The sequence below is a fragment of the Oryctolagus cuniculus genome, chromosome 10 (genome assembly GCF_964237555.1).
Source record: "Oryctolagus cuniculus chromosome 10, mOryCun1.1, whole genome shotgun sequence".
NCBI lineage: Eukaryota > Metazoa > Chordata > Mammalia > Lagomorpha > Leporidae > Oryctolagus > Oryctolagus cuniculus.
In genome coordinates, this window is record NC_091441.1 from 56,958,354 (window position 1) to 56,973,597 (window position 15,244).

The 15,244-nt window shown below is 48.8% G+C and overlaps 1 protein-coding gene across 1 annotated transcript in view; it reads right to left on the reverse strand.

The window, feature by feature from the left end:
- COLEC12 (collectin subfamily member 12) overlaps positions 1-15,244 on the reverse strand; it is a 206,556-nt gene that overhangs the window by 50,652 nt on the left and 140,660 nt on the right. The gene's annotated exons all lie outside the window — the stretch shown is intronic.

A 15,244-nucleotide genomic window follows, 5' to 3' on the forward strand; every position in this document is an offset into this window, starting at 1 on the left:
AAGCTGGGAGGCAGCAGATAATGATTCAAGCACTTTTGGATGTCTGCCACCATATGGGAGGCATAGATGGAGTTCCAGGCTACTGGCTTCTGTCTGGCCCAGCCCTAGCTGTAGTGAGCATTTGGCTTAGTGAACCAGTAGATAGAAGATTTGTATTTCTCACTCCTTCTTGCTCTCATTTTGCCTTTAAAAAAAAAAAAAAAAAAAGCCTTCAACAGTCAGGGCTGGGCTAGGCCAAAGCCAGGTGACTGAAACTCAATCCAGGTCTTCCACATGAATGGCAGGGATCCACGTGCTAAAGTGTGCATTAGCAAGAAGTTGGAATCCAAGCAGAGGCAGACTGGAATCCAAGCACTTCAATATGGGCCGGGAACCTCCCAAGTAGTGGCTCAATCACTGTGCCAAACACTTGCCCCTAAGACTTTTTTTTTTAAATGCCACCTAGATTCCACAGTTTACTCTGGTGCCTTAAAGGAAATGCCATGAGGATATGGGGGAAAAGGCACACTAATCCACTGTTGGTGGGAATGTAAACTGGTAAAACCACTATGTAACTCAGTTTGGAGATACCTCAGAAATTTGAATATAGACCTACTATATGACAGCCACCCCACTCCTGGGAGTTTACCCAAGGGAAATAAATCAGCAAATAAAAGAGTTATATGCACCTCCATGTTTACTGCAGCTCAATTCACAATAGCTAAGACATGGAATCAACCTAAATGTCCATCAACAGAAGAGTGGATAAAGAAATTATGGGCTATGTACTATATAGAATACTACACAGAGGTAAAAAAATAAAATGAATCTGGTCATTTGCAACAAAATGGATGAATCTGGAAAACATCATACTGAGCAAAATAAGTCAGTCCCAAAGGGACAAATACTGTATGTTCTCCCTGATCTGTAATAACTAATACAGCACCTAAAAGGAAATCTGCAAAAATGAAATTGACACTTTGAGAAACAATGACTTGAACAGCCCTTGTCTTGACTGTTGAGAAAGATTTTTTTTCTTTTTTTAAATTTTTTTCTTAATGGAGAATGGGATTGGGAATGGTAGGAGGAGGAGGAGGTGGGGTGGGAGGGCAAGTATGATGGGAAGAATCACTATATTCCTAAAGTTGTACCTATGAAATCTGTACTCATTAAATAAATGGTTTCTTTGGAGAAAAAAAAAAAGCCAGGCTTGTTAGCAGAATCTGGGGCCACGAGCAGTACCAGTTGTCATCTCAGCCAATGTCCATCTTACCAGTGAGGACCCTTCACCCCAGGAACCATACTGCCCACCTCAGCTTATACATGGGCCAGTCATGGCCTTGGCACTCCAGCTGACTCCCAGCCAAAGTTCTTTAGACCCCAAGACACTTGCTCACTTTACCACATTCCTTTCCCAACACACCCCACTTATTCAAGAACTAAGTGTGAAGCACTAGGTACAATGATGAACAAAACAGCAGAAATCTCTGTCCTTATGGAACACATACCCCAGAGGCAGAATATTATAGCATGTTAGCAGGTGACATGTGATTGGGAAAAGGAAAGCAAGGAATGAGCCAGGAGCAGGTGGAGGAGGAAGTGGGTGCCATTTAAACTGCTTAGCTGGAGGCATCTCCATAGAGTAACACTTGGGCAGAAAAGCTTGCAGGAGCGTGGGAAAGGGCCTGGGGGTACCTGTGCTTGCTGTGTTCCCTAAGGTCTGCTCTGAGTCTGAAGATTGTCCCTTCTCTACCAGATTGCAGATTTCCTAATCAACGATTCCTTTCCTAATTAGCCTTGCCAAGCCCAGCTGGACCTGACTCCTTCAGTACCTGCATGGTTTACACTGCACACACCCTCACTCATTTAAGTGTTTCTCAGATGACTTCAAAGCTGTTTTTTTTTTTTTTTTTGACAGGCAGAGTTAGTGAGAGAGAGAGAGAAAGAGAGAGAAAGGTCATCCTTTTTCCGTTGGTTCACTCCCCAAATGGCTGCTACGGTCGGCGCACCGTGCTGATCTGAAGCCAGGAGCCAGGTGCTTCTCCTGTTCTCCTATGCGGGTGCAGGGCCCAAGCACCTGGGCCATCCTCCACTGCCCTCCCGGGCCACAGCAGAGGGCTGGACTGGAAGAGAAGCAACCAGGACAAAATCGGGCACCCCAACCGGGACTAGAACCCGGTGTGCCGGTGCCACAGGCGGAGGATTAGCCTAGTGAGCCATGGCACCAGCCTTCAAGGCTGTTTTCATGGCCAATTTCTCCTACAGGAGTAGGGGCTACATTTTTCCAAGTATTGCTTTTACATTTCCCTAAGCAAACCAGTAACTCTCTAGTGCTCTGCACATGATGTGGGCTGATAAAACTTCAGAATACTTCAAAAAGTTTATGGAAAATGAAGTCTAAAGGTAGGTTTGTTTTGGATCAAGACATTTTTGAAATCGAAGCATAGTTCTTTCATAATACATATCCTCCACGGGCTTTCTAATGAGAAATCTATGCATGTGTGTCAACATTTCTGGGCACCCACATAAACTTATCTTTGAACTGCACTTTCATGAACTTTCTGAAGAACCTTGGTCCACGACTAGTGTGTGGATCTCAGCAGCGGGAAAAGAGGACTCCACCACTTCCTCCGTCAATGTCGCTTGCTCTGAGTGCGACCACTTCACAGGTGCAGGGGATTTCACAGTCTGTTCTCCCACCGTGGTGCCCAACCTTCTAGGAGATGATTGGCACTCGGATCTCACAGTCCTACGGGCTGGTGTGTGGCTGTCCGGGAAGACACAGCCTGTCCAGGGCCCTGACCCGCAGAATGCGGACACCCGCGAGACCATGTTCCTCCTGCACCACCAAGGCTGGTCCATGGGAACCTACAGATGTCTGGAGGTGGGACTTGAGAGTAAGGGCTACCACCAATGGAAGGAAGACGAAACATGCCTTTAGACCCCTCCTCAGAGGGCCATGCACCCCAACCCTAAAGCAGCACACTGTGTTTTGTGTCTTTCAGTAGTCACAATGCTACATCTGACAGAACAAATACACAAAACATAAGCCATGACCCAACGCTTGCCTCCAGTGCCGCTGCTTTAGAAAGCATCATTCTGAGGGCAGCTGAAGGACTTGTAATGACGGCAGGGCACGGTGTGAGCAGGACAAATCTCAGTTAATGACAGCGGAGCTGCTGTTCTAACCGGAATGTTGTCGGGGCACATGAAAGTTACGCCTCACAGCAGGTGCAGGCAAAGTACTCAGATCCACTGTCACACAGACTTACTGGAGTTCCTTCTCTGACACAACTAGTGTTTGGACGGGGAATATATGGGGGGATGGGAATTCTATGTAAATGAAAACATTAATCAGCTTGACGGGCCTTTCTCACTCCTCTAGGAATGTTTGATTTTTACTGTCTTCAAGTAAAGATGACAGTTGGCATCCAGAATAAAGGAGGCTAAAAGCCAAGACAGAAGGACAGAGTTTTACCATCACTGTCTCAAAACAATTATGCTGTTCGGTACTGAGTGTAGCCTCATTTCTGCAGCTTAATGAGAAGCAAGCCAATCAACCTGAAGCATCATAGAGGAGGAGAAGTTGGCAGATAAATAATGAGGGAACTAGGAGGGACTTAGCTGTTGACTGCCTGCCCACGGAGGCTGTGAGGGAAGTGAGGCCCCTGTTTAGGGAAGAGCAACCCATTCACCAGCCACACTTGCGAAAAAATGGGACAAAGGCCAGAGACAGGAAGAAATCTTTTCACAGCACGGACAGTCATGCTTTAGAGGACAAAGGAATGAAGCTGGAAAATAAAAACAAAAAGACGACTTCACAGAAAAGTCAGAAGGCATGCAGTGGATTATAATTAAATGGAAAGCAAATGGGAAAATGTATGCTTATTAAATTTTCCAGGCTGAAGTGTTCATAAATTAGAGTTAAATTTAGAAAACAGTTTAAAGCTGAACTAACTAGATGACAACACATTTGTGCACATTCTTGCACGTGTGTATGCATGAACACACACGAGTGATTCTCTTCAGACTTGTAGCTTGAAATTGATCATGCCATGAATATTTACACTGCAAAAACCAGCATACAGATGGGGACTCTGCCTCTGGAAAGCTGGTTGTTAAACTCCTGCCAGCCTCTCTCCTAGTGCACAGAACCTATCCTGTTTAAACGAAGTCAAACAACTCCTCTGTCCATGACGCCAGTCACTTGAGAAGTTCAGGATCACAGACACGTCAAGCCTGGGAATGGTAGGATTACATTGGACACTGTCCCTTCCATTCCTCTGCAGATTATAGAGATTTTATATGCACTCCTATTAGTGGCATTGGTGCACATGAGATACTGTGAATTAAATGTAGTAAATTTCAAATTCATTATCTCTATGGCAGAAGGTAATATTAAGCTCCTAGTGACCTGACAATGTTTAAGTTTCATTGTGTACTTTCACTCTGACCAACCACTTTGAAAATGCTTTCCCTTCTCATGTGGAGACAACAGACAGAGTGACTGACCTGAGCTGTCACCCACGTGAAGTGCACAAGGCAAAGTTAAGAGATGGGGCCCAAGCAGGTGGTTATGGGTTGGTGGTTATGGAAGACACATTTGGGTTCAGATGAAGGAGAAATCACAGAGAAAGGGATTTCATTTTCAAAAGTTAATTAATTAGAGAGGCAGAAAGAACTCCCACCTGCTGGTTTATTCCCCAGATGCCTTCAAGGGCCAGGACTGTTTCAGGAGCCAGGAACTCAACAATCCAGGGGTCCAAAATGGGTGTTAGGGACCCAAATGTTTGAGTCATCAATGTTGCCTTCTAGGGTCCACATAAGCAGGAAGCTGGAATAAGGAGGCAGAGTTGGGGATCAAACCCAGGGACTCCAGGCTAAACAGCCACCCTGAGGAAGGGATTTGGATGAGACCTTTCAGTCCGGAAGACATTCTCTTTGCTTCCTAAAATCATGCAGGAATTAAAACTCCAACTGGGGCTCGGGAAGAAAATCTAAGAGTTTGGCAAAGGAAGGTAAGATAGCCTGACATTCTTGAGACACACACTGCGATAGCAGCGGTGGACTCAGCCTGACCAGTCAAGAAAACACAGGCCTCCCAACCCTACTGCTGGCACGGAAGCCTTAAGCTTAGGTCCTACTGGGGATGGGCCGGGAGTGTCCCTTCGCACACGTGTCTCATTCTCTTCATGTGATGCGTGGCCCTGAAGAGGAACTGAAAAAGGAGGGCTCAGGGATTCACAAAACATCCACTCCTAAATGAGGAATAAAATTAAGTCTGGACTTTATAGCTCTCACTACCATGAAGAGTTCCTTCCTGCCGGAAGGCAGTTGTAATGCTGAAATCCAGCAGTGAAGTTAGTCAAGACAACCAGCCACCTGTCAACACAACCTACTGGTTGCCCTGAAACAACCTGTTACTTTCTATGGCTCTTAGGGGAAACAACACCTAATAATCAACACCTAGTAAAGCAAAAGAATATATACTAGAGTCAAAGGGGAAAAAAATCCCACTTATAACTGCGGGGTTATGACAGTGCTTATAAAATTAGAAGCACTAATTTACTAGGGTACACAGAGACCAAATGCCTGTGTGATTGTACATGTGCTAAATTTTATCCATAGGACTGCTGCACACAAATCAATGTTCATGGCTTTGAGCTTGGAGGAAGATCTGTCTGTTCCCACTCCTGCTTCCTTTCCAGACACACACCACAACCGGGCACAAATCATATGTGAGAAATGTTTATCCAAGTGGAGCTGGAAGAGTCAGAGCTCCAGGAAGGCCCCGGGGTTCAGGGAGAGCTCCCTTGTTCAAACTTCTGCAGCTCAGGCCTAGGATGGATGGAAAGGGTCACAGAGTAAGGGGGCTGGAAACAATTGGGTTTTATGTGGGTGTTTCTGGAGGAGAAGAATAGACTTGTGGCTCTCTGGTCAGAATACAAGACAAGGAAGAGCTATGGCAAAGGCAAATGGACACAGCAACGTCAGGCTTGTGGAACAGACTGTAGGGATGCTCCAGCATTAGGTAATGTGTGTCCTAACAAGCCGGGAGACCCTGGGGTGCAGGACCTGTACCTTGCTTGCTGGGGCCTAGGGATGACACAGACTATCTCTGTTAGTCATAAAGGACAGGCTACAGTGTGTGAAGGCGAAACAATCAGGGTGCGAAATTGGCACCTACTCAACAACCATCGCAAAATCACTTGGACATCAAGGGCAAATCAGCCAAGTACAATCCACCTTCTACATCTATGGGTTCTGTAACCACGGAGTTAACCAACCTGATTGAATGTATTTGAAAAAGAATTGCTTCTGTATTCAATATCCATATATTTTTCTTGCCACCCCATAAACATTACGACTATTTACACAGTATTTATGTTGTATCAGGTATCATAATCAAGAGATGATTTCAAGTATACAAGAGGATGTGCATACGTTATATGCAAACACTATGCCATTTTATGTAATGGACTTGAACGATCTATAATCAATACCCCAGGAGAATATTAAGGGACAACTCTATGTAGGGTAGAGAAATAAGCACTGTTGGGGTGGGCATTGGGCAGAGCAGTTACTACTCTGGGCGCTCCACTTCCCACATGGACTGCCTGGTTTGAGTCCCAGATACTCTCTTCTTCTTTTTTTTTTTTTTTTTTTTTTCTTTTTTGACAGGCAGAGTGGACAGTGAGAGAGAGAGACAGAGAGAAAGGTCTTCCTTTGCCGTTGGTTCACCCTCCAATGGCCGCCACAGCCAGTGTGCTGTGGCCGGCGCACCGTGCTGATCCGATGGCAGGAGCCAGGTACTTATCTGGTCTCCCATGGGGTGCAGGGCCCAAGCACTTGGGCCATCCTCCACTGCACTTCCTGGCCACAGCAGAGAGCTGGCCTGGAAGAGGGGCAATCAGGACAGAATCCGGTGCCCCGACCGGGACTAGAACCCGGTGTGCCGGTGCCGCAAGGTGGAGGATTAGCCTAGTGAGCCACGGCGCCGGCCCTCAGCTACTCTCTTCTGATCCAGCTTCCTGCTAACGCACACCCTGGCAGAGAGCAGATGAGGACGCCAGTAGATGAGTCCCTGCCATCCACGTGGGAGATCTGGATCGAGTTCCCTGCTTCTGGATTCAGCTTGGCTCAGCCCCCAGCAGTTGTAGGCAGTTGGGGGAGTGAACAGCCGATGGAAAATCTCTCGCTGTCTGTCTCTGTCTTACAACTAAACTGAAAAAAAAAAAAAATAATAATGGAGTGCTGTGGCCTCTCTTGTGGAGATTCTAGCTTCCAAAGTGGCAGATCAGCTTGCAACGTTAAAGTTTTACGTCTGCACCTGACTGGCAGCACCCACGTGTCCGACATCCCCTACCCAGGGGTGTGTGGTTAGATGAGGATAGACTCTTTTCTGGAAAACGCATTTCAAAGTTCTTCCCTAATCTGCATTTCTTTCCTTTGACCTACCCATATGCAATATGGAACAGGGAATAGAGGTCAAACTGATTCATTTTTATTGTACTGTCTCATTTCTCCTAAGTCAAGGGCCATAGTCCCAAAGTCACTGCGCCAAAGCTGAAAGCCAAAGACTTCAAATCTTTGAAGCTGGGGCCGAAGCAGGGGCAAAACAGCTTCCTGTCTCACGTTGGAGACAGTACACTTGGAAGAATTATTGACACTGACAGAAACTCACACAAAACAGAGCTTCCGGGGATTCAAGGGTGTACCTTACACTTTGGGCCAAGGGGACGTTTGATGCGACACAGGAAGGGACGTGACATGTCCTGGACAGGGTACTATTTTCAGCCTGATATGCCAGCAGGATGACACTTCTAGCCAAAGAAGTGAAGCTTTTCCCATCTTTAAGGAAATAGGGATTGCACCTCCGCAGCAAAAGGTGATGAACCCCGTGGCGAGATGGGTGTATTCAGCCTCATGAGGCGCACAGACCTCCGTTCCCTGTTGGCAGTGGGCACGGAGGATGGGACACAGGTTGATGCTGCGAGGGAGGCACTCATGGTTTTCTTCTTTTAAAATTTTCATCTTGGTGGAAAATAGAACATTTTTATGCAATTGAACAATATACAGCCTTCTGTGTCTTTTTCCCCTCACATTTAAAAAACTTTTATTTGTATTATTTGAGAGGCAGAGAGACAGAAAGAGACAAAGAGAGATCTCCTATTTGCTAATTCACTCCCCAAAATACCCGTAAGAGCTGGGTCTGGGCCAGGCCAAAGCCAGGAACTCAATCCAAGTCTCTTACGTGGGCGGCAAGAACCCAACACCTTGGGCCATCACTGCCTCCCAGGATGTGCGTCAGGAGAAGCTGGAAACGGGAGTGGAGCTGGCACACGAACCCAGGCACTCCAGTATAGGATGTGGGCCTTGCAAATGGCATCTAAACTGCCACACCAGTGCACACTCCAAGTCATAATTTTATAGCTGATCCTACCGGTTATGGAATACAAGTGCGCCGTGTGTGACAATGTTTCTGTTATCATCATGCTTCCCCTCCCCCAACTCCCAGTGGCGGGCTGCTGAGGGGGGTGGTTGTGCCATCTCCCATGATGCTTGTGACCCTGACATGAGAAGTAGGCCTCTCCAGTGTGACCACACAGTGAGAGAAAGAGCAGCGTGGACACATGGAAACCGATTCAGACAGGACGTTAGCCACACTGATGAAGGGTTTTTGCCTGTTCCTTAGCAAGGAGGAGCTGGAACCTGATATCAAAACCCACTATATGTCCTTTATAGTTTATGGTATATAATTACGTACCAGAATCTGCATGGTTTGCATTCTTGGGCATGGGATCAGTCATTCTCAACAAATCCTTCTGTTGATTTCTGTCAGTCCCAGCTAAGAACCCCTGCGGGCTTCTCAGAACTGGGTAGTGCTGACTGTTCTACCAGAACTCCAGTGCCTGGGCACGCAGCAGCCCCTGCAAAATTCTGCCTGCTATGTTTCCTGGGACATCTGCAGAGGAGCATCAGCTAACACACATGCTTCGTGCACCCCTGGGTCCAGTATCAATCAAGGCCAAGACAAAGACATGCAAGAAAATTTAAAGTACATAGGAAAAATGGAATTTAAGAGGCAAGTTTATTCTGGTATAAAAACAATCCTCAAAAATTTTTTAACTTATTTCAGAGGGAGAAGGAGAATGTGTGTGCTCTACCATCTGCTGGTTTACTCCCTGAATGCCCTTGGCCCGACTGCCTGAGCCATCACCTCCTGCCTCCCAGGGTCTCCATTAGCATCAGCGGAAAGCTGGAAGGGGGAGCATGGCTGGGATGGAAGCCAGGTCCCTGGATATGGGATGTGGACACCTTAATTGCTAGGCCCAAGGCCCACCCCAGTGCAAAAATTGTGAGATTCACACAGAGTATTTTCCCAACACTCACTGTCCATGAATTCCTGAAGCTCTCTCCTATGTGCCAGTGTGACTTTCAGAACATATACTGCCAGACCCTGTGAAGCTGCTGAACTCCTCTGTACACTGCTCCTTGCTCCCTCAGCCTGAGCTCGAACCTCTCACACACAGGCCCTGTTCCATGAAGGAGCCGGGAGGTCAGGGTTCTTCCAAACGTCTAAGGCCGAGGTTGTTGTCTGAAACCCCTTGGCTCACGTGCAAGCCTGTAGGGCATCAGAAGAACTGCAGGTGTCTCAATGGCAACGAGGAGCCTGTGAGGGTAAATGGTCCAACATCAGGGTGAATTCCTGGGGATCGAAACCACTGGGCAAGGAGGCAAAACAGTAGCCCTGGATGTCCTCAAAAATACATCCCTGAATGTCTAAGAGGAAATAAAGGGAACACTATAAGCAATATTTGTCAAAACAGCTATTGTGGATTCTTAATATTCAGGAATTAAAGGGTCCCTTAAGCTCCATTTTGAAATGTGCACGTTTTCCACGTGGTTGCACACAGGCTAATGCCCTAGCATAGCCAAGGCTGCAAGTGTGGCCTACCACTGTGCAAAGGCCACTCGAGTGACATGCCACACGAGACGCTCTGACCTCAACCCCGGAAAATGCCCACCGACACCATCTGGACAGGGTTTCAGGAGCTCCGCAAGTTCCAGAAGCCACCAGTGACTTGAAGCCCGGAGTGCGTGATGCTGGCCTCTCCTGGGCCCTCCTGCAAGGACCTGCTGATTCTTTACTGCCAGAATTCACAGGTGCACGTAAGTTTTCTGGTTGCCCGTTCCACGGAAGGGGCAACTCCATTCACAAACAGCTCCTTCCACCCCACTGACTCCCTTGGTGACCTGGCCCCAGGAGCTAGTGCAACGACACAGCCCCACACTGTCCATCACGAGTGCAAACCACACTCAGCTCGGAAGCCACTGAGGAGCGCTGTCACGACGACACGGTCAGAGCCATCCAAAGAAAGGGAGCGGGCTGGACGCAAACGCAAAGGCAGGGGAAGCTGGGGAAAGTTCGCCTGTTGAAATCAACAAGAACAATGTCGACTCTGGAGGCCCAGATGTCCCATTAGGAAACGTCCCACTTAAACAGTCTGAGGAAGTTGGCAGCTGTGCTTGTGGGAACCAGAAGCAGGAGCAGCAGCTGTGGCGAGCAGACCCAAAGTGTCCTTTCTCCTAGCTGCCCTCACCTCACCCTGACCATGTACCTCCCATGCTCACGCTCTTCTGACAGCTTCTCCTCCCACAGAGAACGGGCTGAGGGCCACAAGGCCTGATGTCACCTGCCCCTCAATCCTGGCCTGATCCTTCTCCTCTAGCCACACCCACCTTCCTGCTATGCCTCAGACCCAACACACGTGCTGCCACTGGGCCTTTGCACTTGCTGTCGCCCTAGGCTGGGACTCCCCTGCGGACCTTCATGGCTCCCTGCTGCACTATGTCCTGGTGTTTACTCATGTGTCACTTTCTCAGAGAGGCCGTCTCTGGTCATTCTTTAGAAAATTCAATCCTAGGCCGGCGCCGCGGCTCACTAGGCTAATCCTCCGCCTAGCGGCGCCGGCACACCGGGTTCTAGTCCCGGTTGGGGCTCCGGATTCTGTCCCGGTTGCCCCTCTTCCAGGCCAGCTCTCTGCTGTGGCCCAGGAGTGCAGTGGAGGATGGCCCAAGTGCTTGGGCCCTGCACCCCATGGGGAGACCAGGAAAAGCACCTGGCTCCTGGCTCCTGCCATCGGATCAGCGCGGTGCGCCGGCCGCAGCGCGCCGGCCGCGGCGGCCATTGGAGGGTGAACCAACGGCAAAGGAAGACCTTTCTCTCTGTCTCTCTCTCTCACTGTCCACTCTGCCTGTCAAAAAAATAAAATAGAAAATTCAATCCTTCTCTCATTTTCCATCTCCCTTTCCTTTTTATTTTTCCCCACAGCATTTATCACCACTAACATACTCCCTATAAAATATTTATATTTTGTTCTCCCTCAGTAACACTGTATGGTTCATGCAGGTAGAGATTTTTGTCACTTGTGTTCAGTAATGTACACCCAGTGGCTTCTAAAGGGTTAGAATGGTATCAATCTCCCAGGGTTATAAAGATGATTAAATGAATTAATGAAAAACATCTGAATGGCAAATGCCACAAACTAAGAACTGTACCAATGTTTGCTGTTCATTTTGTTTTAAACTTGATGATAAACCTAATTACACCCATTTTACAGATTAGGAGACTGAGGTTCAGAGTAATTTCCTTGAGGTTCCATACTCGTGTCTGGCAGAGCCAGGACTCAAACCCAGACCTGATGGCATGTTCTGAGCACTCATTCCCTCTTGCTCTGCTTTGAAAGTCCTGGGATGAAAGGAAGGCAGAAACCTCTCCTTTCTGAAACAAGCTCAAACCCCGGGAAGGCTGGTCCAGCCCAGGGGCTGGGGGAGGGAACACAGCTTCCAGAATGCAGAGAGCATTTCCTTACAGATCCTTACGTCTCACGGATCTGAAATGGTGGGTGGCATTCTGTTTACTTCCTAATTTCACCAAAAATGTAAGCGAGCCTGCCAATTAAAAAATGTTTTCATGACCCCAGAAAATCCGTGGAGGGGAGACATTTACTTTAAACAGTCATTCCACCATAACAGGAAAGGAGGGAGAGCAGAGGAGTTTATTATAACAGCTGCCTTCATACCCCAAACAAGGCTGGGCTGTTTTTGGCAGGTCGCACCGCAGCAGAGCTGGCAAGAAGTGGACAGGCTGTGTGAGCTTCCTTTCAAAAGATCACTCTGCTTCCTTGCGGAGGCCACGACTACACGGCCTCAGTCTCTCGTGAACGGCAGATGCCTGTTCCTCTCTAGCTCCTGCAGCCTCCTGGGGCTCCCACCAGACCTGGACCTCGATGGGAGCGTGGGTTGTACAGCAGACAGAGCTTCGGGATTACGAAGAGCTCAGTGACGGTTCAATGCTTCCCTGACTAGCTGTGTAGCCCCTAGAGCCTCAGTGTCCCTGCGTGCAGGGTCGGCATGCGGATGAGAGTCGGGCATGCCAGGTGGCCCTGGTGGCTATTATGATGTGGCTGCTCCCATGCATTCAGATGCAGAGGGCTGGGTCTTCTCAGGGGCTCTTCTCAGACATTTCATTTTGACCAATGCATGCAACAGGGCATGCAAAGTACAACCCCTCTCCTGAAGGGCTGTTCAAAAAAGGGACTTCTCCCTTTCCCTTCAAACCTCCAAAGAGGGCAAGAAATAGACCAGGGGGAGATGCCAGGGTCCCCCTGCACAGTCGTTGCTCTAGGGGTCCAAAGAAGGAAGGGGGAGAAGGGAACCTTGTTGTGGCCTGGAGGGCAGGGCTTCACTGGGCTCTCAACGGGAAATCCTGCAGGATGTGAAGGCTCTTGGCTCCTGGATCTGGGCTGAGCCGTGCCTCCTGCAAAACCCAGTGCTCAGCAAGTGGCTGAAACCATTTCAAGGGTAATGGCTTCCAGATGGCAGAGGAGCAACCAGCACAGGATGCATCTGCGCGTGTGAGCCTGAGGGGTCTTATGCCCATCAGCCGGGATGCTGACCTGAACTCATAAAGAACCCAGATGGTTTCCTCCAGCAAACTCAGGTCCCCTGGCTACACCGGCTGTGTGTGTTCCTGGCAGGCAGATCCCCGTCCTCTGTCTTGGGCAGCACAGAAGCCACCACCCCCCGCCCCCACCCATGCTTGCTCCTCTGCCTCAGAGCCTGAGCTTCAAGTTTGGACAGCACAGGTCCTGTTGCTTAAAGGAAGGGTGCTTCCCGAATTTTGGAGAAATGCTCTTGGGCTGGATTTTGGACCCTGCTGTGGTAGAGGGAATCCTTGGCCATCGCTGGCAGCTTTAAAGACCTATTTTGGATTTCCAAAGCTTTTAATCCTCTGTCTATTCAGACCTTGAACTTGGAGCACTTGCCTTCCAAAGAAAGACAGGGAGGCTGGTGAGCAGCCCAAGAAAGCCAGGGCGTGGACCCACAGGGGCACCGCCAGCTGGGCACAGCAGAGCACACCAGAGGACTTCAACAAATTCATGAAAATTAGATTGAAAAGGTAACTTCATTTTGGTGCAAAAAATTTTTTTTGAAATCTGGGCTGAGCCGCGCCTCATAGCAAAAACACATTACAAAATAACTATACACGGATTTCAAAATTTTTTTTTGCATAAAGATAAAATTTATTTTAAAAATTCCATTATTTTTCCAGTAGCTTTTTGAAGTCCCTTCTTAAAGTACTCACTCCTGGGCTGGAGCCCAGGCTAGGAGAAGGGTTGAGTGGGGGAAGCCTGCACTCCTTTCCCAGTGGGAGGGTTGCAGGAGAATTCAGATGCTGAAACATCCCACATCCCAAACGCCAACTCAACCAAAAGCAGAATGCGGACTTGTGCATGCCCTGCACCTGGGGCTGGTGTCCCAAGTGTCTAACAACTGCTGTGGCCTGGGCACTGGAATCAGAAGGGAGACCCCACAGTGCTCTCTCTCTCTCCCTCTCTCAATCAGCCTCAGCCCTGCCTGCACCCCATCAGACAAGAGATGGCAGTAATGACTTAGGGGTCATTACGGATATAATAACCCAGAACAGCCAGCACACATTCCGCTGTGGACAGGGAGCTCTCACTGCCTGGCATGTTTCCTGGAGGGCCCTGCTTGGTGTCACCCACACTGTGTGGGGTTGAGGGTCCCTCGGAAGACAGACTCCACGCCCAAGCTGTGAATTAAAAAGCCAAACTGTCAGAAATAAAAGCAGACGGATGAGAAGCTATTTTAAGTTGTTCCACTGTTTAAGGAGAGTAGCTGTGATGACAGGCACCAGGGCTTGGGGAATATTCTTCCATTCCTGGGAGTCTGGGTGAAAACCCGCAGTGTGTGGCTTGGTAACCAGCACAGTCAGAGGCAGTGCACGGGCCCTTCAGCCTGGCGACCAATGGCGTGCAGCCCGGCCGTGAGGGTAGCAAGCGGGACAGAGCTGCCCTGCATGAACTTATAAGGAGGCCTTTGCCATCGATGTCCTGGGCTGCCACCCTCCAGGGGCAAGTTCTGAGTAGGAGAGGGTATTCTCTGGAAATGACATTTACGTCCTTTCGAGAACTTCCCTTCTCATATGGTGGACTCTGATCCAATTTATCAGTCCTTTTCCCTTCCCTCTGTCAGCCTCCGGGTTCTCGCCTGCCTCTACCTTCCTGCCGGCCGCATGCACCTGCTTTCCTTCAGCTGTGCCCCCACCTTCCGACTCTTGGTTCCCTCCTTCCACTAGTGTCCTCAAGAATTATACACTCGGAGTGAGTGTCATGCTGCAGTGGGCTGAGTGGCTGCTTAGGATGCCTGCATCCCCTATCGGAGCGCCAGTTCGAGCTCCCGCTGTTCTGCTGCCAAATGCATCCTGGAGGGCAGTGCAAGATGGCTGGAGAGCTCGGGCCACTGCTACCAACATGGGCGACCTCAATGGCATTTCGGGCTCTTGGCTTTGGCCTCCTCTGGTCCTGGCTTTTGCAGGCATTTGGGGAGTAAACCAGGGGATAGAAAATTTCTCTATCTGCGTATCTGTCATTCTGCCTTTCAAGTAAATGAATATTAAAAACTTTTTTTTAAAAAAAGGATTATACATCAAAACTGCCAGAAATAACCCGGATGAGTGAGCAGAACAGTGTGCAACAGCCACACCTTCCCCAACACCAGGTTCACTGCTGGACTAGGGCTGGGCGGGTCTGTCAACCTGTTCATCACAACACTTGACCTTGCTAACAAGCAGGAAATGTCACTTAGACCACACCCGTTCCATACAATCTACACATTTTGGGAAAGTGAAGGAAATGGAGGAAAACCATGGATGGGGGTGGAGGAAGAAATTACAGGG